Genomic DNA, 23,537 nt, shown 5'->3' on the forward strand with positions numbered 1-23,537 from the left:
GATAGTGTCTGTGGATGAGGAAGCCAACTGAGCCTGGGGAAAGAAACACCTGGAAGGACTAGAGGAAACATCTCTAGAAATTGTTCAGGGCCAGGAAGAGTTCCTCTTCCCACCAGCCAGAGTGGAAAACCTCACAATTCATGGGGCATTTAGTAGAGGAGTCCCTGAAGGAGGGAGTGGGGCAGAAAAAAATATTTGAAGAAATGATGGATGAAATATTTCTAAATGTCATCACCCGTAAGTCAAAGACGCTCGACACCAAGCCCAAGAAACTCAAAAACTATTTCAAAGGATGTCATAATCGAATTATTTTAAAACAGTGATAAAGAGAAAAATCTTAAGATCATTCAGAGAATATGGTAAATATAAAAGATTTTTATTAAGAACACAGGTGTGTTCCAGTGCTTAAGGCATCCTTCCTTCCTTCCTTCCTTCCTTCCTTCCTTCCATTTTTCCTACCTTCCTTCTTCCCTCTCCCTCTTCCTTTCTTCCTTCCCCGCCCCCCCCCCCCCCCATTTCTTTCTTTCTTCTTTTGAGAATATAAGTCTAAGAGAAGTTACATACATTTTCACTTTGAACCTCTGGTTCTTTGGATTCCAAGGACACATGATAGAAAAAAAAATTTTTTTTCATTAATCAGACACTGTCTTTACCTTGACGGAACTTATGGTCTCGAAATTTTTATAAAACACTCCATGTTCAAGCTTTCAGACTTCCACTTTTTTTTCTTGAGGATGCCTATTGCCAAGTACTCCTAAACAAATGACAAAGATGAGCACATAAAGTCATGTACAGATAAAATGCCACAAGTGAAAAATAAATTTTTCATCATTGCAAACATGATCTGAAGGGAAAGAAACTCTGAAGCTATCTTCGGCGATTATACTCACAGAGAGGAGGAGAAGGGAGAGTGAGAGTGAGGAGGAGGAAGATTTCCAACTTCAAGGCTTTTGACATTTTTAAAAGTATAAAATCTAACATTTGTGAGTAAGGGTGTGGGCAGGGGCAGGCAGATTTTAAAGGTGAATCTGCCGTTATCATCCACTTCACAAAATATATCCAAAGATTTCTTTAGGCCAGATATACGGAATTGCTTATGCAAAGCCCTGTAACGATGTCAGAAATGTTCCATTTGGTCGTTCAACATAGAGTGTGCTGCGTGTTGTAGAAGATTTGAGGCAAGCTACTCGGTATGTGTTTGGATTACGTCAGCGCAAAGCCTCGACGCCATCTTTTCCCGTAGCCTCTCTGTGTCTCTTTCCTTTTCACCTGTTCCTTTCCTTTGCAATTTCTATGGCCATCCCTTGAAAAAGAAAGAACAAAGCGTGAACGTTAGGAGACTTTCTGTTCTCTTTGGTTGTGCTACAACTCATATCCTTCAATTGACCACTGGAGACTTTGCTGCCATATATTTAAATCACCCTAGGCTTTAGCTAGGGACGGATTTATCATGAAACTTTTATAATAGAGAGGGCCACAAGGAATAGAGTGCTTTTAAATGTCTCCTTTCCTGCAGGCAGGCGACAATTTCACTCTGTGGTGAGTGCCCGCTGCTTTACCATTACACTCAGAGATTTTTATTGTAAGAGGAAAATATTATGGATGAACATAAAGTTTTAGTATTTGGGATGGTTGGATTGCACACCAGGTAGTAAGATCTCTTTTTTTTCCTATCTTTAATTTATTTTAAGATCAGTTATATTTAATGTTTCTGTTTCTAGCTCATTCCCAGGCCAAGTGAAAAAGAGACTTGTAGGAAGCCTGGATAGTTTGAGTTCAATGGAATTGTTTAGCCCAGACTTCCATCCAGAATATAAGTCCACTCCACTGCATTCCTAATAACACCAACCTTCTCAAGAACGGGGTTAGTATTTGGGGTTTATGTGAAAAGATAATCCAGAATCTGTTGAGAAGGAAGGGCTCCCCCGAGTAACAAAAGAAGAGGATCACAACATAATGACTGGCAAGCACATGACCACTGCAAAGAGTTGTGCAGGCTGTGCACTGCATAAATCACAAACTACAATGACTGATGTCCCCTAGAATGCACAGTATACAACCTGAACAAATTACATGGCCGCCCTAAGCAAGAGCAAAGTGGAAATTTAAAACACAGCAATAGGACTGCACATAGGATTAGGAACTCAAGCAAAGAGCCTGAGTAAAAGAATCAAAGCCAAGAATAAATTTCAGATTTGGATGATGTGTGTAGATATCCACAACAGAGGCATAATAAGTCTTTGCCTCATTCTAGTCCGTCATGGCTTTTCATGTATTTACCTTGGTATAGTTTCCATGATCCTCATTACCCAACCCAGACGTGTGGTCCTTATGACCATCCTATTTTCCTTTTGTTCCCTCTCATGTTCTCTCTTCTTTCAACTCCCCACTGTGCTGACTCTACCCACAGAACCCCATCCTTTGGGACTCCGGTATGAATATAAAACCTTAAAGATGGGCATCCCCCCCCCAAAAAGTCAAATAATTCTGCTTCTAGGAATTTTCTTACAGGAAATAGTCTTTAGTAGTACTAATAAGGATGACAATCTAAAACAACATAAATGTCCAACTACAGCAAATAATTTAAATAAACTGTTACTGTTGTACAATGGAGTATTAGGCAGTCATTTAAAATTATTTTGTAAGGGACACCTGGCTAGCCCAGGTGAAAGAACATGTGGCTCTTGATCTCAGGATTGTGAGTTCAAGCCTTACGTTGAATGTAGAGATTATTTAAAAATAAATAAAATCTTTACAATAAAATAAAGTGATTTTGTGGAAAAAAATCTTAATGATGTAGAAAGATGCTTACGATGTGAGAGTGAGTTTAAAAATAAGATTACATGGGCTCCTGGGTGGCTCAGTTGGTTGAGCATCCGACTTCAGCTTAGGTCATGATCTCGAGTTCATGGGTTCGAGCCCCATGTCAGGCTCTGGGCTGATGGCTCAGAGCCTGGAGCCTGCTTCGGATTCTGTGTCTCCCTCTCTCTCTGCTCCTCCCCTGCTCATGCTCCGTCTCTTTCTGTCTCTCAAATATAAAATAAAACATTAAAAAATTTTTTAAATAATATTACAATACAGTATGACTGTAGCCATTTTTAAAAACCCTATCTAAGCTGAAGACAAAAGGCTTGAACAATATACATGAAAATGTAAGCATGTTCTGCGTGGTACAATTAATTTTAATAACATTTATTGTGAAATTGTTTTTTCCCAATTGCAAAAGTAACATAGTTCTCATTGTACAAAAATAGGAAGAAAAGAGAAGCCCGAAGAAAAATATTTTATTCACTTATGATCCTAAAATCCAGAAAAAATAACTATTCATATTTTGGAGTATATCTTTCTGAGCTCTTTTAAAATTGAAAATAACTTTTTTCTTATTATAAAATAATACAGGGGCGCCTGGATGGCTCAGTCGGTTAAGTGTCCAACTTTGGCTCAGGTCATGATCTCACTGTTCCCGAGTTTGAGCCCTGCATCGGGCTCTGTGCTGACAGCTCAGAACCTGGAGCCTGTTTCTGTGACTCCTTCTCTTTCTCTGCTCCTCCCCCACTCGCACTCTGTCTCTGTCTCTCTCTTTCAAGAGAAAATAAACATAAAATAAAATAAAATAATCCATATTCTCTCTTTTTTTTTGTAGCACGTTGGAAGAGGCCAACTGCTTTAGGATGAAACTGAACATCTCTTTCCCAGCTAGTGGCTGCAAGGAACCCACTGAAGTGGACAATGACCATAAACTTCCTACCCCTTATGAGAAGTGTATAGCCACAAAAGTGGCTGCCGATGCTCTGGGTGAAGAATGGACCATTTGGTCATATGGTCCAAATCACCGAAGGAATGACAACCAAGGCTTCCCCATGAAGTAGGTGTCTTGACCCATGGCCATGTCCACCTGCTGCTGAGTAAGGGGCATTCCTCTTATAGACTAATGAGGACTTGAAAAAGAAAACACAAATCTGTTTGGGGTTACATTGGGGATGCCAAGCTGAGTGTTCTCAGCTTGGTCATTGTAAAGAAAGGAAATAAGGATATTCCTGGACTCACTGATATTACCTTGATATTACCTGATATTACTCACGATGTACCTTGTTGTCTGTGGTCCAGAATCCACAGACTTTCAGTCTCTTTAAAGAAGATGATGTCTGCCAGGATGTTGTAAGAAAATTTCTACACAAGGAAAGTAAGAAATCTAGAACAAAGGACCCAAGATTCAGCATCTTGTTACTCTACATGCCTGTACCATAAACATGGGTATACTGCTCTGGAGAAACAGCATACTCAGAAAAATAAGGAAAAGGTTGCAGAATATGCTAACCTTTTGGCCAAGAGAAGGAAGGAGGCCAAAGAAAAAAGCCAGGAACAGATTGCCAAGAGACAGGGGCTGTCCTCTCTGAAGGTTCTACTTTTTTTTTTTTATTTTTTTAATGTTTATTTATTTTTGAGACAGAGGGAGACAGAGCATGAGTGGGGGAGGGGCAGAGAGAGAGGGAGACACAGAATCCCAAATAGGCTTCAGGCTCTGAGCTGTCAGCACAGTGCCCAATGCGGGGCTCGAACCCACGAACCGCGAGATCATGACCTGAGCAGAAGTCGGACCCTCAACTGACTGAGCCACCCAGGCGCCCCAGAAGCATCTACTTCTAAGTTGAGTCCAGTCAAAGCTGAGATTTCCTAAGAATAACAAATAAATAAGAATCAGACATTAAAAAAAAAAACATTCAGTGTTGAAAACTTGAAAATACAGATGAGCAAAAAGGAAAACATTTATTGAATGATTTTTATTTTTTCTTTTATTTTTATATTATAAATTTTTGATAACAAATCTACATTGCTTCTTAAGGAAAAAAAGTATTGATCATGCTTCTCATCTTTCCTCAGCTTCACCTGAGTCACAGGTTTTCAGGAAAGAAAATCAGTTGGTGTTAATGGCTGAAAACAGCTTGGTCTGAAAACCTCATCCACTTCAGCTGAGGCTTTCTGTAACTTCTATTTTATCCTAGGATGGGCAATAGCATGAAGTCTACAGAGGCACAAAAGCCACGGTAAAGAAGGAGAACTCCGAGGTCAAGTAGGACCAAAGATCCCAGAAACCACGCTGCTGCAAGCTAGTCTTGGAGCAGAGCTTACAAGGGGTGAATTGAGATGGGACTTGAACTCTCTGGTGCCAGAATGAGTGCTAGTCATGCTTGCCAAAGATGTTAGCCTATACCACAGAAAAAAACGAGGCAAAACTTCAAATATGGCTGCCTGGTCCAGGTTGGTAAGGCAGGGCTCCAATCTCTGATTAGAGAACAGAATGAGCCCCATTTCCAGGGAATCTAGGGTTCCATACAAAGTAACTAAGTGGGCCAGAGCACAATGAATCATAACCCCATCACACGGGTTGGGAAGGCATGGGAGGGGTGTGTGGGTTACACTGGTACCCAGAGCTTGCCCTGGGCCACTGGATATGGGACTTGGTTGGCTATGAAGACAATTATCCAATCATTAATTCATTCAATAAGTATTTATTGAGCTTCTAACAAGTATCAGGCTCTGTGCTAGGCGTCAAGGACACACAGTGAAAATGCACAGGTGTAAAAGAGGAAGATAGGTATGAAGCCAACGTGGGACGTGGGAATCGCACAAATAAACACAGCAATGGAGCACAGCAATTGCTCCAAAGGTGAATCAGGATGCTCTAGAGTATACCAAGGGTATAAATTTTAGATTGGGAAGGGGTCACCAAGAAAGTCTTTCTTAAGAAGTGATATTTAAGCTAAGACTCAAAGCCTGAGCAGGAGTTAGGCTGGTAAAGATTGGAAGGCAGCTATGCTCACCACTATACCACCAACGCTTCGCAAGTAGAGATTGGAAGGGAAAGCATGCCACACAGAAAAAGCAGCTTGGGTGAGAAGTCTTAGGACATGCATGGTAAGCAAGAACATACACAAGAGCCCCCAAACCAGCTAAGGATGGTTATACCAACCACCCAACCCTGGCTTACAGAAACCAGAGGTAGTTCCAAACCCCACTGGAGAGTAGGGGCTGTGACCTGAAGGGTAGGCTTTAGCCTGGTTACATTAATGGCTCCAGCCATGAGGAGCTGAGGTCAGAGGCACATTATGACTTTTGTGGACCCCATGCACTTTTGCTTTGTGGGCTGTCCTTCCATTAAAAATATATATTAAAAATTATATTTTATGAATGAATTAGTATAAAGATGAATACAATCCATGCTGGGATATATTCACTTTTTTCTTCTGATTAAAAAAATTTTTTAACATTTTTGTGGGCCTCTAAAAGTACCACGGGCCCTAAGCACTGTGCCTGCTATACTTACTGGATAAATTGGTCCTGGCTAAGGAAGGTGGAGGTAAAAGAAACAAGATGGACCTGACCCATCAACCCAAAGGAGTAAATATAATGAAATTTCTAGAAGCTCTCCCAGGATGTTGGGAGATACTGGGAGGTTCTTAGAAGTCTTCGTTTGACCTTCATTTGACCTTCATTTGACAAATAACAAATAATCTTATCACATATTAGTGATATCCACTTACACTTCTGTAGTGCTTTTTGCATTTGTAAAGTATGTCTTCCCTCGACCTTTCATTTGAGTAAGTACAGTATGGATTATTTACCTACTCACTGGGCCAGACAAGGTTAAAGCAAGTGCTCAGTTACCTACATCTCCCTGGGAGTCAAAGTGGTATCTGGCAAGACTGTGGGCTGTGAAGTCAAGTTAGATCTGGCTTTACTATTCTTCATCTACCAAGTCATAGTTGTGTGACCTTGGGCAAGTTGCTTAACCTCGCTGAACCTCAATTTCCTCCACTTAAGGAAGAATATTCACAATCACCTCAAAATATCATTGTAGGGCTTACATGAAATAAGAGACCTCAGGCATCACTACAAATCAAAAATAGTTTAGGAATGTTTTATGGCTATTTTTTAAAGCTTCCTGAAGAAGGTTGGAACTTAGGATACTATCAAAACCACAGTATCTCCTGCTTACAGGGAGCAGCTAGATAGGGTGCATGTGTGTGTGCACATGCACCTGCACACATATAAGTTTTAGAGGAAAGACAAATAAAGAAGAGGAATAAAGCTGGAATTGAAAATCTGTGTCAGCCGGTGTCCCTGTGAGACCTGAGGTATAGACGGTTGGGGACTGGCTGCATGAGCTGGCCCCCTCAAGTGCTGGCCAGATTGGAAATGGGTTTGGATTTCCTATAATCTTTGGAGGCTTTCGATGGTTGCAGATGAAAACGACTTCTGAACTTCTCCAAGTAGATTTCATGAAGTATATCTGGTAAATTACCAATAAAACTTAACTGAGTTCATCTCACGTCGGAATACCCTTAAAGCTGCTGTCATAAAACTCTCCTGATGAAAGAGTTTCTTATTGATTGCAATCATTATTGTCTCAGCCCGCCCAGCAAAAAGCAAATATGCATTACACCCCTTGAGAAAACACATTTCAGAACCACACCAATTTTATGAGAAAGGCCTAAGAGATGAAAGCATTTATTCAAAGTCCCACTGTGATTTTTCAGAAGGCCTATATCAACCAAGAAGGTCTCCATAATCCAGAAAATTCCAGAGCAGCATGCTGCTGTGGTGCATGCCTGGCCCAATCCATGTGGTCTGACTAGAAAGATATTCCCAAATTCAAGCAGACTAATTTGCTATTTTATACTATATTAACATTTCACATCTGTTAATTCAGCACAGCAACTATTGATTTAAAATAAAATCAGTTCTTGCTTTCATATAACAAAGAAGAATTGCAGTTTATAATGAAGGAAATGCTCATACTTGATTGCATAATAGAAATCATTATGTTTCCATATTACAAAGGTACGTAATTAGCAAAGATTTTCATTTTCCCCTGATTGGGGTGGGGGGGCCATCACTATTGTAAGCACATAAGCTGCCCCTTAGGTGCATCAAAATTTGCATCTTGCAAATTCCTTTTGAGACAAGGCCTTAGAATGAAACAAAATATAGATTTGGTATGAGGTTTTGAAGAAGAGAGGGAACAGCAATCTATTAAGTGACAATTGTGTTCCTTAGAAATCAACCAGGGAATTCTTCAGTTTCCCTGGATCTTCTCCACAATTTTTTACTCTGTCTGCATAAGAACATTCTTTAAATAATAAATAAGATGTTTTATATTTACTGTTCTGGAAGTCTTTACAGATCATCAAAAATGTAAGATATACTATACATAATCCCAGAAGTTATGGTATAATTCAATTTGGAAATTAAATAATTTTTTAAATAAATAATAACATCCAGTTCTCATGCAGGTGTGGAAAAATTGGTACTCTCATGCATTGCTGGTTGCATGGCACCACCCATATGGAAAACAACACAATAATGTGTATCAGTAGCTGTACAAATGTTTAATATTCCTTGACTCAATGATCTGCCTTCTGGAACTCAATTCTATTACATCAGCCCCAAACAGGGCATAGGTGAAGATGGCCTGTGATATATCATTTACAGAGGTAAAAACTAAAAGTGGCCTAAGTGTAAATAATTAAAGCACAGGAAAAAATTCAGATGGTTTACCTGGCAACACTTGAGAGTTGTCAGAAAGAACCCTTACTTCATCAGCTAAGATAGTCTAAAACCTTACCAAATAAGATTAGAAGCTTTGTATCTATGAGTTTCCTATTCAAATGCAGTTCTTTATAAAAACAGAAAACAAATAGCAAGATGAGAAACATAAATCCCGCTAACTCAATAATTATATTAAATGTTAATGAACTAAACATTCCAATTAAAAGATAGAGACTAGCAGACTTGATTTTGTAAAAAATGACTCAATGACTTAACTATATATTGTTTACAGAAGACAGAGTTTAAATGTAAGGACCCAAAGAAGTTGAAAGTAAAAGGATGCAAAAAGATATTACAATGCAAATGCTAACCAAAAGAGAGTGGTGTGGCTATAAAATCAGACAAAGTAGACTCCAAGACAAGGAATATTACCAGAGATAAAGAGAAACATTTTATAATGATAAGAATCAATTCATTAGAAAGATGTAGCATCCTAAATTTGTATGTGCTTATTAACATAAACCTCAAAATACAGAAAGCAAAATTGATAGAATTAAAAGGAGAAATAAACCCAAAATCATAAAGGAATAATTTTAGTCTTCGAGTCATAAATATATCACTGTTTAGCTCAGAATCATTTCTGAGATGGCTTATAACCTAGCCCTCAAGAAGTGGGTCACAGGGAAAGTCTCCTTTGATTCTGTGAGAAGGTAAAGGACAGGCTTTAGATTGATATGGCAATGGGAAAGATTGGTGGGGAGTTAGAGCAACAGGATAGTTCTAGGGTCTACAGGATAGAAAGTAAAAAAGGTGAACAGATTACAAAGAAGGGGTGGTGGGAAAATATAAATGGAACCAGAAAAAATATGATCTCAGTTTGAACACTGTTTCAACCCTTAATGAGCAATCCTGGACGAATTTATAAATCTCTCTAATATTCTGCCACCTATAAAAATGGAGAAAATAATACCTACTTATGTTTAATGTGGAAGTTAAACACACATGTGGTAAGTGCTGCAAAACAGTGTCTTTCCTTTCTCAAAGTTTCCTGATAGTGACTCTTGTACTCAAGGTTTCTGCAAAGAACCAGGAAATGAACTGGACAAGGATCCCAGGATCCAAATCATTATGGAAGAAAGAAAAATAACTTACCTCATCCCAAGAAGGTACAGAAACCTTCAAAACAACCAGCGTCTAGGAGTATCTCTTGGGTGCTATTTCCTTTGACAAAGTGAAAATAGTTCCATGCTAGTCTTTAGTCTCTGTCGTAAGAGATGTGCTAGTCATCTCCCTTCCCGTCTGCAGGCATATGCTATCTCAAGGAATTAAAACTGTCTCAAGAAATTTACTAAAATTTTAATTACCCAGGCTTTTTAGCAGCCACCAGCTCACTGATTGACTTCCAGACAGAACAGGACCTCATAAAGGATTTCTTCGGAAGTTATATCCTTTTCTTCAAAATCTCCAGACAAGGCTGAATTCCTCCCTCCTTTCTTGTAAGTGCCTTTTATAGTCTCCTTTCTTATAATCAGAGAGTCCTTCCTGTCTTACCATATTCCTTAATATCTATGAAAAACAAGACAGAGTTATAGTTGCAACATGCTATAGGGTATCAGAGGAGGGAGAGCCTTTCTATGCTTTGGGACACCAGGAAAAACTTAAACAAGTGTCATTTATTCCTGACCATAAAGAATGGGCAGGGTTTTGAACCACATTGGAAGGGTATTGGAAATGAATCAAAGGCTGGATAGGGAAATGTGGAACCTGCTGGGGAGGAAGAGATGATGGTCAGAGCAATGGGGAAAGAGAGGGAGGAGACAGAGATGAAAATGTGACACCATATTATGGAGAGCCCATCACACCAGAAAGAAGATTGATGGCTTTATTTGGTAGGTTATGAAAAGCAATGGAGGGTTTTGCAGATACATGTAGTCAGAGCTAAATTTTAGGAAGATTAATCTAGCAGAGAGATTTGAGGGGTTGGATGAAAGTAAGGATAAGAGGTGAAAGATGGGTTAGGAAGTCCTTTCAACCATTTGGATAAGAGTTTCCCAAGAGCCCAAATGTCAATGAAAGCAATGGAAATGAAGACGAGGGGGAGAGTGTAAAGCCTTGAAGGTAGAAAGCATTTTAACTCATCTTTACATTCAGAACCTGGCTCTCAATAACTATTTTTTGAACTAGAGTTGTTATTACCTACAAGATTTAACAATAAAGAGGTGAAACAGAAAGATGAACTCAAAGAGATAATGTAAAAAAGAGAAAAAGAAAGAGACAGAGAGAGAAAATGTAACGATAATGATTATAGAGAGCTCTGTCTCAAGACTCAAAGTCTCTGACTCAAGGCTCTTAAAATCACAACTTGCTAAAAAAACTCTAAACACATGTTCAACTGATGGTAGATCAATCACGCCGTATCTTTGTGTCTAAGGAATATCATATATGCTTGATCCTATTACCCCAAGAGAGAGAGCATATGGATCAAATACAAGGAAATCCAAGGAAGTGTATTTGAGCTTATTGTCCCTACAGTCAATGTTGTTGAGAATCTACTATGTACCAAGCACTGTAATACGCACTTTATGTGAATTACCTTATTTAATGTTTTCAAATACCCTGTGAAGTAGATGCTACAATCCCCTTTTAACAGACTAGGAAATTGAGGTTTAGGTAAGACACAAAGGCAGGATTTGTGCGTGGGCAATTTGATTCCAAAGTGTAGATTGTCTTCCCAGCACACCGTGCCATCTTTTAGGGGGGAAAAATGCATGAAAATTGAAATCCAAAAGGACAGGTAGGTGTTCAGGGAGGGATGTTCTTCTGTAATTTGTTTTTTAAAAAAATGTCAAGTTGTCAGAGAAGTGACTCTTATCTTTTCTAACACTGTTTTTCCAAGTCAGTGCTTTCCCTTCAGAAGTTCTGCTCTGAGAAGGTATAACCATGGCCTGAGTTTGGTGCACGAGTGCCCACACGGCCACCCCAGAAGCCTTTGGGACAGGGCAGCTGTGTATCAATTTGGGCTTTTTTTTTTTTTCCAACGTTTATTTATTTTTGGGACAGAGAGAGACAGAGCATGAACGGGGGAGGGGCAGAGAGAGAGGGAGACACAGAATCGGAAACAGGCTCCAGGCTCTGAGCCATCAGCCCAGAGCCTGACGCGGGGCTCGAACTCACCGACCGCGAGATGGTGACCTGGCTGAAGTCGGACGCTTAACGGACTGCGCCACCCAGGCGCCCCTCAATTTGGGCTTTTGTTGCAAGCAACAGAAGCGAATTGACAAAATTAACAAGGGAATAAGGGAATTTAATGGAAAAATCTAGAAAGGCTGAAAGAGTAGGACTAGAGGCTCTAACTAAGGATAGTCTCCTCTGGGCACCTCTGATGGAAGGAATCAATAGTCGCCATCTTTATCTTACAGGCTCCGATGAAGATTCAGAGTCCCAAGAAAGAAGAGCTTCTTGGCCAGGCTTAGGTCACTGTGACCACTGCCCAAGAGCCTCTGCCCAAGAGCCCACTGCCCTGTGGGCCCTCTGCCCACAGAGCCCTCTGCCTCTGTGACCAGAGGATGACAAGATAGTCTCATGCAACTGCACACAGGAGAGTGGGATCCCCAAAAGAGAACCTGGTTACCAAAAAAAGAGAGGAATGGGTGCTGGGCAGACAAAAAGAGTAGGTGCCCATTACATACTGGGAAGCAAGAATTTCCTGAGCTGCAGACGTGCCACAGTATATGCATGTGTCTGGTAGTACTTCACAGGGACCTGAAAAAGTGACTCTCCCCACTCTTCCTCCAGCAGCTCTAGATTTAGTTATAATCATATGTTACAGTCTCATTAGGCAAGTAGCACGTGAAATCAACTAGGAACATTTCATTTTAAACTTTGCTGATTTTTCAAATTTGCTTTGCATTCTTGGTAATGATTTCTTGCTCTATTTTTATGCCTCCTCAGATAAAGTACTATCTCATACATGATGTTAGCCCCATTAGACATGAAGTAAGCATTATTTATGATTACAATCAGGGTTATGAAGCATTAAAATAGGACAGAAAATGATTTCAACAGGCCTTTTCAAAAGCCTTGAAAGTCGGGGCTTAATTTGTCAGACTTTTACTTTCTTCATACCCTGGGGTAGTGAGGAGTATTGGAGCACAGCTGGTTAATGGTTCAGGAGTCTTCAGCTCACAGTATTACATGAAAGTGCTTGCATATTTCCTAGATTACCCATCAGAAAGCTGGGACCCCGATGGAAGTCAGCTCTCTTTGGCAAGTTGAGTAGGAGTGAAGCTTTCCATATCTGTATTTTAACCTTATGGGCAAGTTAGATGGGGCATCCATGGTAATCTAGACTTCATGGATAACTCAGGGTGCAGACCAGATGACAGATGACCAAGACACGACTGGACTAATGCAGTACTATATCAGCAGGGGGAACATACGCTAATACTTATGCAAAGCTACTGTTGCAGGAGAAGTGATTTTTCTTTTCTTCCCCTTCTCTTTCTCCTTGTCCTTGTCCTTCTTCGTTTTCTTCTTCTTCAAACTGGCTAAACCTTCCCCCATTGTGACAAATACAGCACAAAGATACTTAGGGGAAGGTGCACTGAAACGGAGGTAGGAACACAGTTGAAAAGTAAAATAGAAGGGGGGAAAATGAAGCTAATTTTCGATTTAGATAATGAAGCCACTCTAAGTTTCGCATAAGTGAGATAAAACCCAATTAAATAAAAACTTTGAGGCTTCATCATGAGAATGTTTGATTAATTTCATTTATGCCTCAGATTTTTCAGTTCAATAATCATCCTAAGTTATACTTAACTAATTATACTATTCATTTAGCATTTTTTCAAAGTCTGGAGATAAGACTTTCCTCTGCATTTAAGCAGATTGCATTGGACATTGTGAAGATGAATACCTTAGATGCTGCTGCCATTGACATATACACTTTTTGTCGATGGAGGGGCCCGGGGAAGGTGGTAAAGAATAGCACAAACGCAGCTGGGGAGACATCCCTGTCTTAAGTGTCCCCACTTTTCACCCTGGACATTTGCTTGATGCTGACAACTGGAGGGCATTTCTCCAACTTTTACAGATACTAGTGCTAACCAACTTATTCAGTGGGTCTCCCTGCAGAAACTTCGGGCATCCTTGGGCCAGAGTACTTGGTACAAAGAAATTTTCCTTTATCCTTGATCTGAAGCTAGCAATCATAGCTAGCCACCATTAACATCTATAAGTTAAGAAGTAACTATCATTATCATCTTCAATTTACAATTAGGAAACAGACTAAAAGCAGCCAAATAATTTTAATGGATAGTCAGAACTTGAACTCAGGCAGTCTGACTCTAGAACACTTTCTTACCTGCCATGATTTACTTCCCCCAGCTAATTACTCCCTAATTAGAACGTGTGGATAGGTCATCCTCAAGGAACCAGAACTCCAAGCCTTCCTGAGAACAGAAGCCAAATCATGTACTGTCTTTGCCATAAGGAAATACCAAGGCAAAAAGGAACATAAAAACTGGTTCAGAACTGGCAAAGTCTATAAGCCCTGAGCAGAGAAAGCTACGAAACAACTCAAAAGCATAACGTGACTTCCATGGAAAAAGTGATTGAAAAAAACAAGCCCGCCCACCTAAGAAATAGGAGAATTCATACCCAACAAATACCAGATAGTAGAATAATTTCATCTGAAAATTAATCTGAAGGACCTTCAAAAGAAATACTTTAAATGTTAGAAGGGATGAAGGAATATAGTTCATAAAACCAGAACACAAGAACAGGATGATTTGGGAAAAAAGCAAAAGGAAAAAGTAGATATCACAGAGGAAAAAATATCACTGAAATTAAAAAAACTCAACAGGCAGACTAAACATAGCTAAAGAGAGAATTAGAAAATTAAAAAATAAATTTAGTAAGGCACTCAGAACATGAGACAAAGAGCTAAAGATATGGAATATACAAAAGAGGAGTTAAGAGACATGGAAAATAGATTTCTGTTTTCTATTTCCCATAAATATAGAAAACATTTATCTTGAAGGAAATAAATTTCCTCTGAAGGAAAGAACACAGAATGGCAGAAAGTCAATATTAAAAAATATCCTGACTCAGAATTTTCCAGATTCTTAAAAAAAAGTTTCCTCAGATTAAAAAAGCACATGAACTTCTGATCCAAATAAATAAAAACAAATCCATAAAGAGATCAATGCAAGCAAAACTGCAGACCATCAAGAACAAATGGAAAAATCTTCAATGATGCCAGAAAGAAAAGACAGATTATCAACAACAACAACAAAAAAATCACACCGACCATGGATTACTAACTAGTAACAACAGATATAAAAATAATAATAAATTAAAAAAATTTTTTCTAGGGGCTCCTGGGTGGCTCAGTCGGTTAAGCGTCCGACTTCAGCTCAGGTCACGATCTCGCGGTCCGTGAGTTCGAGCCCCGCGTCGGGCCCTGGGCCGATGGCTCAGAGCCTGGAGCCTGCTTCCAATTCTGTGTCTCCCTCTCTCTCTGCCTCTCCCCCGTTCATGCTCTGTCTCTCTCTGTCTCAAAAATAAATAAACATTAAAAAAAAAAATTTTTTTTTAATTTTCTAAATGGTGAGGAAAAATAACTGCCAACCAAGAATTCTATATCCTACTGTGGTGGAGACGGTACTGTGGATTCATTAAACCTTCTTCATTTCCTCCTGGGCACACAGGATGGCTACATTTCCTACTCCCCTTGAGGCCATGCAGTCGGATATCTGACTAATATGATGTAATAGAAGTGTTGCGCACTACTCCTAGGTTAGTCGGAAAAAATAAAAAACAAAAACAAATAACCATGCTCAAAAGCCCACGTTCTCCTTGGAAAGAACTCAAGTGTGGCAGAACCTTAAAACCAACAGAGCAAGGATCTCTAATTGGAGAAAACCACCCAGAATATCCCCCTGACCCATAATTAGACTGAGAAATGAATGAGAGTTTCATTTTAACTGTGTTAAGCCACAGAGATTTAACAGTGAAGGTAGTGAAGAAGAAAAGGCAGGGAAACTGGACACAGTCGACCACTGTGCAGAAAAATCTGAATCGCAAGATAGCAGCTAGAGAGTGTAATTCATCCCGACTAATATAGCAGATAAGCAGTTTTCACAAATACATGTAAAATATGACCAGACCTTTTCTGAAAGAATTACTAATGAATATATTTCCGGAAAAAGGAAATGAACCCAGAAAAAGGAATGGGAAGCCAGTAGGAATAGTGAGCAAAGATATCAGTTGTATATGTTAGGAAATCTAAATAAATACTGCATTCAAATATAGAACAGGGAGAAATAAAATACTGGATTAAAATATAGAAAATTGAAGAGGGCAACACAGAAGGAAGTTTAAGTATGCCTAGTTACTGGTATTGCTCAGGAAGTAAATAAAAATATTACTAATCTGGGGAGGCTGGGTGGCTCAGTCAGTTAAGTGTCCAACTCTTAATTTTGGCTCATAGTTCGTGAGTAGAGTTCACACCCTACAGCAGTCTCTATGCTGAACATGGAGTCTGCTTAAGATTCTCCCTCTCTCTCTCTCTCTCTCCCCCCTCTCATCTTTCTCCCTCCCTCTGCTCCCCTCCCTTGCTCATGCCCTCACTCTCTCTCTCTCAAAATAAATAAACATTAAAAATATATTACTAATCTTTAGACTTTGTCAGCAAAACAAAGTTAAGAATGTGTATTTAAATTTCCAGTTTTTTCCCCAAGAGAATATAGTCTGAGGCATTGGCCAGTAAGGCCCTCAGTGTGAGTTTCCATGTTCCATGGTGCCCTATAAGCATTTATCTGGTTTTCTTCTTTTTTTTTAAGTTTACTTATTTATTTTGAGAAAGACAGAGTAAGAGAGAGCACATGTGTGCATGAGCACAAGTGAGGGAGGGGCAGAGAGAGAGGGAGAGAGAGAATCCCAAGCAGGCTCTATGCCATCAGTGCAGAGCCCGATGAGGGGCTCAGTTTCACAAACTATGAAATCATGACCTGAGCCAAGATTAACAGTTGAAGACTTAACCAACTAAGCCATCCAGGCACCTCTGGTTTTCCTCTTATTGTAATACTTCCATACTGGTAACCTAGCTCAATAAACATTGACGAGGAAACAAAACAATTGAGAATGGAGGGAAGGAAGAAAGAGAAAGTGGGCCAAGAGAAGAAACTCCTAAATTGCAAGAGAACATTTTCCAGTTACCTGAGAGGGCTTTATTTGTTTTATGCAAATACAATTGCAAAAAAGCAGAGAATAGTCTTTCAGTTCCTCAACATGTTAAACATAAAGTTATTATATGACCCAGCAATTCTACTCCCAGGTATATACCCCAAAAAATGAAAACACACATCCACACTAAAATGTGTACATGATTGTATGGAGCCACAATAGACCCCAAATAGCTAAGACAATCTTGAGACAGAAGAACAAAGCTGGGGGTGTCTGGGTGGCTCAGTCAGTTAAGCCTCTGCCTCTTGGTTTTGGCTCAGGTCATGATCTCACAGTTCATGGGTTTGCATCCCGTTTCGGGCTCCACGCTGACAGCATGGAGTCTGCTTGGGATTCTCTCTCTCCCTCACTCTCTGCCCCTACCCCACTCACATTTTCTCTCTCTCTCTCTCTCTCTCTCTCTCTCTCTCTCTCTCTCAAAATAAATAAATAAATTTTTAAAAAAGAACAAAGCTGGAGGTATTACAATTCCACATTTCATGATATACTACAAAGCTCTAGTAATGAAAACAGTATGGCACTGGCAGAAAAATAGACACATAGATCAATAGAACAAGATAGAAAGCACAGAAAAAAAAAAAAAACCCACACTGATGAGGTCAATTCATGAGACAAGAGGCAAGAATATACAATGGGGAAAAGAGAGTCTCTTCAATAAACGGTGCTGGGAAAACTGGACAGCTACATGCAAAAGAATGAATCTGGATTATCTTACACCAAGCACATAAATAAACTCAAAATAGATGAAAGACCCAAATGTGAGACCTGAACATTAAACTACTAAAAGAAAACATAGGCAGTAATCCTTTGGACATTGGCCTTAGCAACATATTTTATAGGTGTGTCACCTGAGGCAAGGGAAACAGAAGCAGAAACAAACTATTGGGACAACACCAAAGTGAAAGGCTTTTGCAATGAAGGAAACCATCAACAAAACAAAAAGGCAACCTACTGAATGGGAGAAGATATTTGCAAATGATATATCTGATAAGGAGTTAATATCCAAAATATATAAAAACTTACACAACTCAACACCAAAGAAAACCTCCAAAAATCTTATTGAAAAATAAGCAGAGGACCTGAATAGATATTTTTCCAAAGATATACAGATGGCCAACAGACACATGAAAAGAATGCTCAACATCACTTACCATCAGGAAAATGCAAATCAAAACCACAATAAAACTATAAAGAACAAACTGATGGTTACCAGAGGGGAGATGAGTCGGGGGGATGGGTGAAATAGGGGGACTAAGGAGTGCACTCGTCATGATGAGCACTGGGTGATGTATGGAGTTGTTGAATCATTATATTATACACCTAAGACTAATATGACACTACATGTTACCTATACTGAAACTAAAATTAAATTAAATTTTAAAAAACACAATGAGAGGGGCACCAGCGTGGCTCAGTAGGTTAAGCGGCCAACTTTGGCTCAGGTCATGATCTCATGACTTGTGGGTTCAAGCCCTGCATCAGGCTCTGTGCTGACAGCTCAGAGCCTCCAGCCTGCTTCGGATTCTGTATCTCCCTCTGTCTCTGTCCTTCCCCTGTTTGCATTCTGTCTCTCTGTCTCTCTTTCTCTCAAAAAAAAATAAACATTGAAAAAAAATGTTTAAACACAAGGAGATATCACCTTACACCAGTCAGAATGAAGCTAGTCAAGAAATAACCAGTGTTGGTGACAATGTGGATACAAGGGAGCCCTCTGTTTGGTGGAAAGGGAGCCCTCTGTTGGCACTGTTGGTGGAAATGTAAATTGGTACCACCACTATGGAAAACAGTATGGAGTTTCCTCAAAAAATTAAAAATGGAAAAGGCATATAATCCAGTCATCCCACTACTGGGTATTTACCAAAAGAAAATGAAAACACTAATTCAAAAATATATGTTCACCTCTATGATTATTGCAGCATTTACAATAGCCAAGATATAGAAGCAACCCAAGCATCCATCTATAGATGAATGGATAAAGAAGATGTGGTATATATATGCAATGGAATATTACTTGACCATAAAAAAAGAATAAGTTCTTGCCATTTGCAACAACATGGATGGACCTAGAGGATATTAAGCTAAATTAAATAAGTCATACGAAGAGAGACGAATAGCATATAATTTCACTCATATGTGGACTCTAAAAAACAAAACAAATGAACAAACAAACAAAAAATACAGAAACAGACTCAAACACAGAGAAAAATTGATGATTGCCAGAGGGGAGGAGGGCAGGGGGATAGGCAAATGTGAAGGGGATTAAGAGGTACAAACTTCCAGTTGTAAAATAAGTAAGTCACAGGCATAAAGAGTACAGCATAAAGAATATAGTCAACAATTTTGTGATAAATGTTGTATGGTGACAAATGGTGACTATACTTATCATGATGAGCATAAAGTAATGTCTAGAATTGTTGAATCACTATGTTCTACACCTGAAACTAATATAACGTTGTAGATCAACTATGCTTCAATAATAAAAAAAAATTTTAATGAAGAAAACTTATACTGAGAACAAACTGAGGGTTGATGGGGGGTGGGGGGGAGGGGAAAGTGGGTGATGGGCATTGAGGAGGGCACCTGTTGGGATGAGCACTGGGTGTTGTATGGAAACCAATTTGACAATAAATTTCATTTAACAAAATAAAGAAAACTTGTATGTGAATGCTCATTACGGCGTTACTTATAATAGTCAAAAACTGGAAATAATCCAAATGCCTATCAACTGATAAATGGATTAATAAAATGTCGTATATCTACACAGTGGAATGTTCCTCAGTAATATAAAGGGATGAGCTACTGGTACATAGTACAGCATGGATGGGCCTTGGAAGCACTATGCCTAGTGAAAAGAGCCAATCGCGAAAGACCATATGAATGATTGAATGATTTCATAGGCATATCTACACAGACGAAAGGTAGATTCGTGGTTGTCAGGCCCTGGGGGAGTGGGGAAAATGGGGAGTAATTGCTAACAAGCATGGATTTTCTTTTTGGAATGATGAAAATGTTCAAAAGTTACATTTTGGTGATGACTGCACAACTTTCTGAATATACCAAAACCCACTGAATTGTATACTTTAAACGGACCAACCAAGGTATATTGCTCAATAACGCTGTTTTTTTAAAAAAAGAATACCTACATTCCTGCCCCCAAAAAACATGCTCTAAGTCAAGGATCTGAGATCATATTGACAAAAAGAAATAGAATATTGTTTTCAAGCTTGAAATAAACTCTATTAATATGTATATTAAAATTTTTTAAGGGAGGGTGAAAAAAATAAACGTACAACAAGGAAAAAAAAGACCTAAACTAATGGCTATCCCTCTTCCCAGCAAACCATAACTAAATATGGTTATTAGAGGCCTGACCGTGACTCTGCTCTAGGAGTCCGTAACAGTGAACGTGGAAGGGAGGAGATGGCAGAGGCCATGATACATCTGGCCACTGTGCAGTCAGGAACTCCTCTGAGGGCTTGGTGCATGGGGTTCCAATCTTGAGACAAAAAAGGTAACTGTCTGCAGCTGCCGTGGGCCCGTGGCCCACCGCTTACCTTGTGAAATCCAATGAGGCCCGGCCCTGGCAGAAAGTGCTATTATATACACCATCTATTTTAACTGTGAGGGCTCCAGTCAAGTCATAAACCTACATTTCCATAGATCCCAGACAAAAATAAACACAGACTATGATTTCTAATCCTTCCCTTTTGCTTTTCTCAGAGTGCTGATTAGATTGCATTTCTATGAAAGCGCGGATGAGTTCAGTCTCCTCTAAAGCATTTCCTCACGGTTTCATCCATGACTAAGGGCACAAGTTTTCCCCATCTGAAAGATGCATGATCCAGCTGTTCTCTTTGCCTGCTGCAAGTCTTACTAACCTTTCTGGAAGGAAGGAGAGAAAAGCAACGTTTAATTATCATGACCTGAGAATGTCCCTCCCAAATGAGAAGAGGGTCTTTTGTACGTACGCCCCAGATAATAGTTTCTTTTAACTGGTAGTGATCTGTCTTTCTAATTCTTTGTTTACAGTTTCAAGGACTGGTCTGTATTTTATCTTTCAGGTCTTGAAAAATACAGCCATTTTGGCTAACGCGAAATGTCATATGTTGATGCCTGATAAGTTGAAAGTTAAATGTTTTAAGGCCTCTAAAGTAATAATCACTAAGTGCTTAATTTCAAAACACACGCTATTCATTTGCTTCTTCGAGATGAAGTGCCCATCATAGTCATACCACTGGCACCAGGCCAGATTTTTCTTTCTGGGCCGTTGGAACATTTAGATTTCTAGGCAACTAGTGATCTCTCTGGGCCTCCCAGCTTCTGCCTTTCAGAGTTGCTGAAGGCCCTTCATATGCGTAAAGGGGACAGGGGGACACATTCTCCCCCTGCACTGAAATCCATAGGAGCCAGTTCTAAATGAGCACCCCTGTCCCCTCCTGCAGACACGGCTGGAAATGCTGCCTAGGAACACCCCAGGGGATTCTTGCCCAAAGGTCCAGATCAACACTGTCTGCATCCCAACTCACAGGCTGGCTAATTTCCAAGAAGTACCAATGCTTGGCCCTGTCCTAGAGGGAACCAATTTAATTTATAAAAAAAAAAAAAAAAAAGCTTGTCACATAATCCAAAATAATCAAATGACATATGGACTTGAGTCAATGAATAGCTCTCGTGCAGGAAACAAGGGAGGCAGACCTCTGACTGGCTGAGACCTAGCTAGGGTCTGGCAGAAATCTGAATTCAAATTTAAAGGGCAAATCAAGGTTTTTCGTTGTTCAAGGACAGGGAAGTCGCGTTGGTATTTACTAGGGTGTGGGTCTCAAATTTCAACCACAGAGAGGAACAGTTCCAACAAGAACTTCCTAGACAAACAAGTCTTCTTAGGCAAAAAACAATACAAAACAAAAAACTATTATCAAAAGGAAGGTGTGAACAGGAGCCTATATGTGAGCATTTTTTGATACACAAAAAGAAAATTCAATTAAAGCTTGGATAAGAAATATATATTCCTACTTGCTTGAGTTTGCATAAAGAAATTCTAGAAGAACAAACCAGTAACTAGAAAACGATGGTTATTTGCTTTGGGGGATGGAGAACTGGGAGCAGGGTAGAAGGGGTGAGGGCCAGACTTTTCATTATATATCCTTGCATACGTTTTTTGGTTTTGGTTTTGGTTTTTTGTTTGTTTTGTTTTGTTTTGTTTTGTTGCCATATGTGAAGAACCGCTCTAGGTGCTTGGGAAGACACAGGGACAAATTGCTCCCTCTAGGAGCTTACATTCTAGGGGAAAAAAACAAATATAAACACATTATATGCTGCACTTGATGGTCGTGATAATTAAAAAGTAGAGAAGGGTAAGGGCTACAAGGGAGGCAGTCTGCACTGTTAAATAAGGGTGGTCAGAAGTGGCTCAATGGGTAAGATCTGCACTAAGATTTGAAGAAGGGGGGTAAGGGAGTAGAAAGACAGATTTGGGGGGGAAGAGTGTGCCGGGCAGAGCGTGCCACGGCTCCAGCAGTGGTTCTCAACGGAGGGCCATTTTGCCCCCAGGGAACATCTGGCAAAGTCTGGAGACCTGTTTGATGGTCATGATGTGGGTCGGGGGATGCTACTAGCATCCCGTGGGTAGAGCCCAGGGACAATGCTAAACATCCTCGGACAAACAGGACGGCGCTGCACAATAAAGAATTATTATGCAGCCCAAAATGTCAATAAGTGCCACTGTTAAGAAACCTTGAGCTAGAGAATGCCAGGCTCATAGGCCAATGTGGCTGTAAAAGAAGCTGTTTCGCTTCTGTCTTAAGATCCTTGGGCAAGCTGCAGTTAAATCACACGCTCACACTGTTTCCCGTAGCAGACATCAATTCTCTCGATCGCTGGTGCTTGCAAACCCTTAAGAATGAAGAGCGCTGTTTCCCCGAACCGTCCGATATTCAGGAGGTCACGTCTTTGCAAGACTGTTCTCACTTCATATTATCATGCAGAGCAGCGTTAGTTCTTCCTTCATTCCCTGACTCCCCCACCGGCAGCAAAACACAGCGCTCTGCACAAAGACCACAGAAACTGCGACTTCTTGGCCTCTATTCGGTTCTTCGTTTTAGGACGGAGAAAAATTCACACCGAGAATATCGACTTGGGAGATGAGAATAATACCGTGGGTTAGTGAGGTGGAAGAGAAACGGGGGGGGGGGGGGGGCATGGAAGTAAATAAAAATAAACGGAGAGGGAGATGGTTTTCTTTTCTTTCTTTCTTTTTTTCCAAAGAGAAGGAGGTGCTGGGGTGTCCTGCAGGGAATACGATGAAGAAGGGAGCCCTTCAGGCTGCTGACTCAGCCAATGAGCAGAGACCCCAGACACAGAGCCAATCCTGGAATTTCCAATCGTTTGCAGTCTCCCTATTACTGTTTTCTCTTTGGAAGCTACCCAGTAATTGCTCTATAAATGTTTGTTGAGCTAAACTGTTGCAAAACAGAACTGGCTGACATGAGGACTTTTCTTAGCATTTCTAGAGCCACAGTATATACCAGTAGGCAGAAAAACACCAGGTATATTTGGGCGAGTGACTGGGTCAGTTTAAGTACACCATCAGGTTTGGGGGAGCAATGACTAATAAAGCAGGAAGCCAGCACGATCTTAAAATATTTAGTAACTGGTGTGGCTATAAAAATTAATATATAAGTCGATATATTTTAGCCACTTAAAATATACCCTCTTATAATCACTAAATAAATGATATGTGT

General features: G+C 39.9%; 1 pseudogene; it reads left to right on the plus strand.

Moving 5' to 3' along the window:
• The first annotated feature begins 3,671 nt into the window (after positions 1-3,671).
• LOC113604249 (40S ribosomal protein S6-like) lies at positions 3,672-5,583 on the plus strand (annotated as a pseudogene).
• Positions 5,584-23,537: the final 17,954 nt, after the last annotated feature.

Source organism: Acinonyx jubatus, chromosome A2, assembly GCF_027475565.1.
Source record: "Acinonyx jubatus isolate Ajub_Pintada_27869175 chromosome A2, VMU_Ajub_asm_v1.0, whole genome shotgun sequence".
Classification (NCBI taxonomy): domain Eukaryota; kingdom Metazoa; phylum Chordata; class Mammalia; order Carnivora; family Felidae; genus Acinonyx; species Acinonyx jubatus.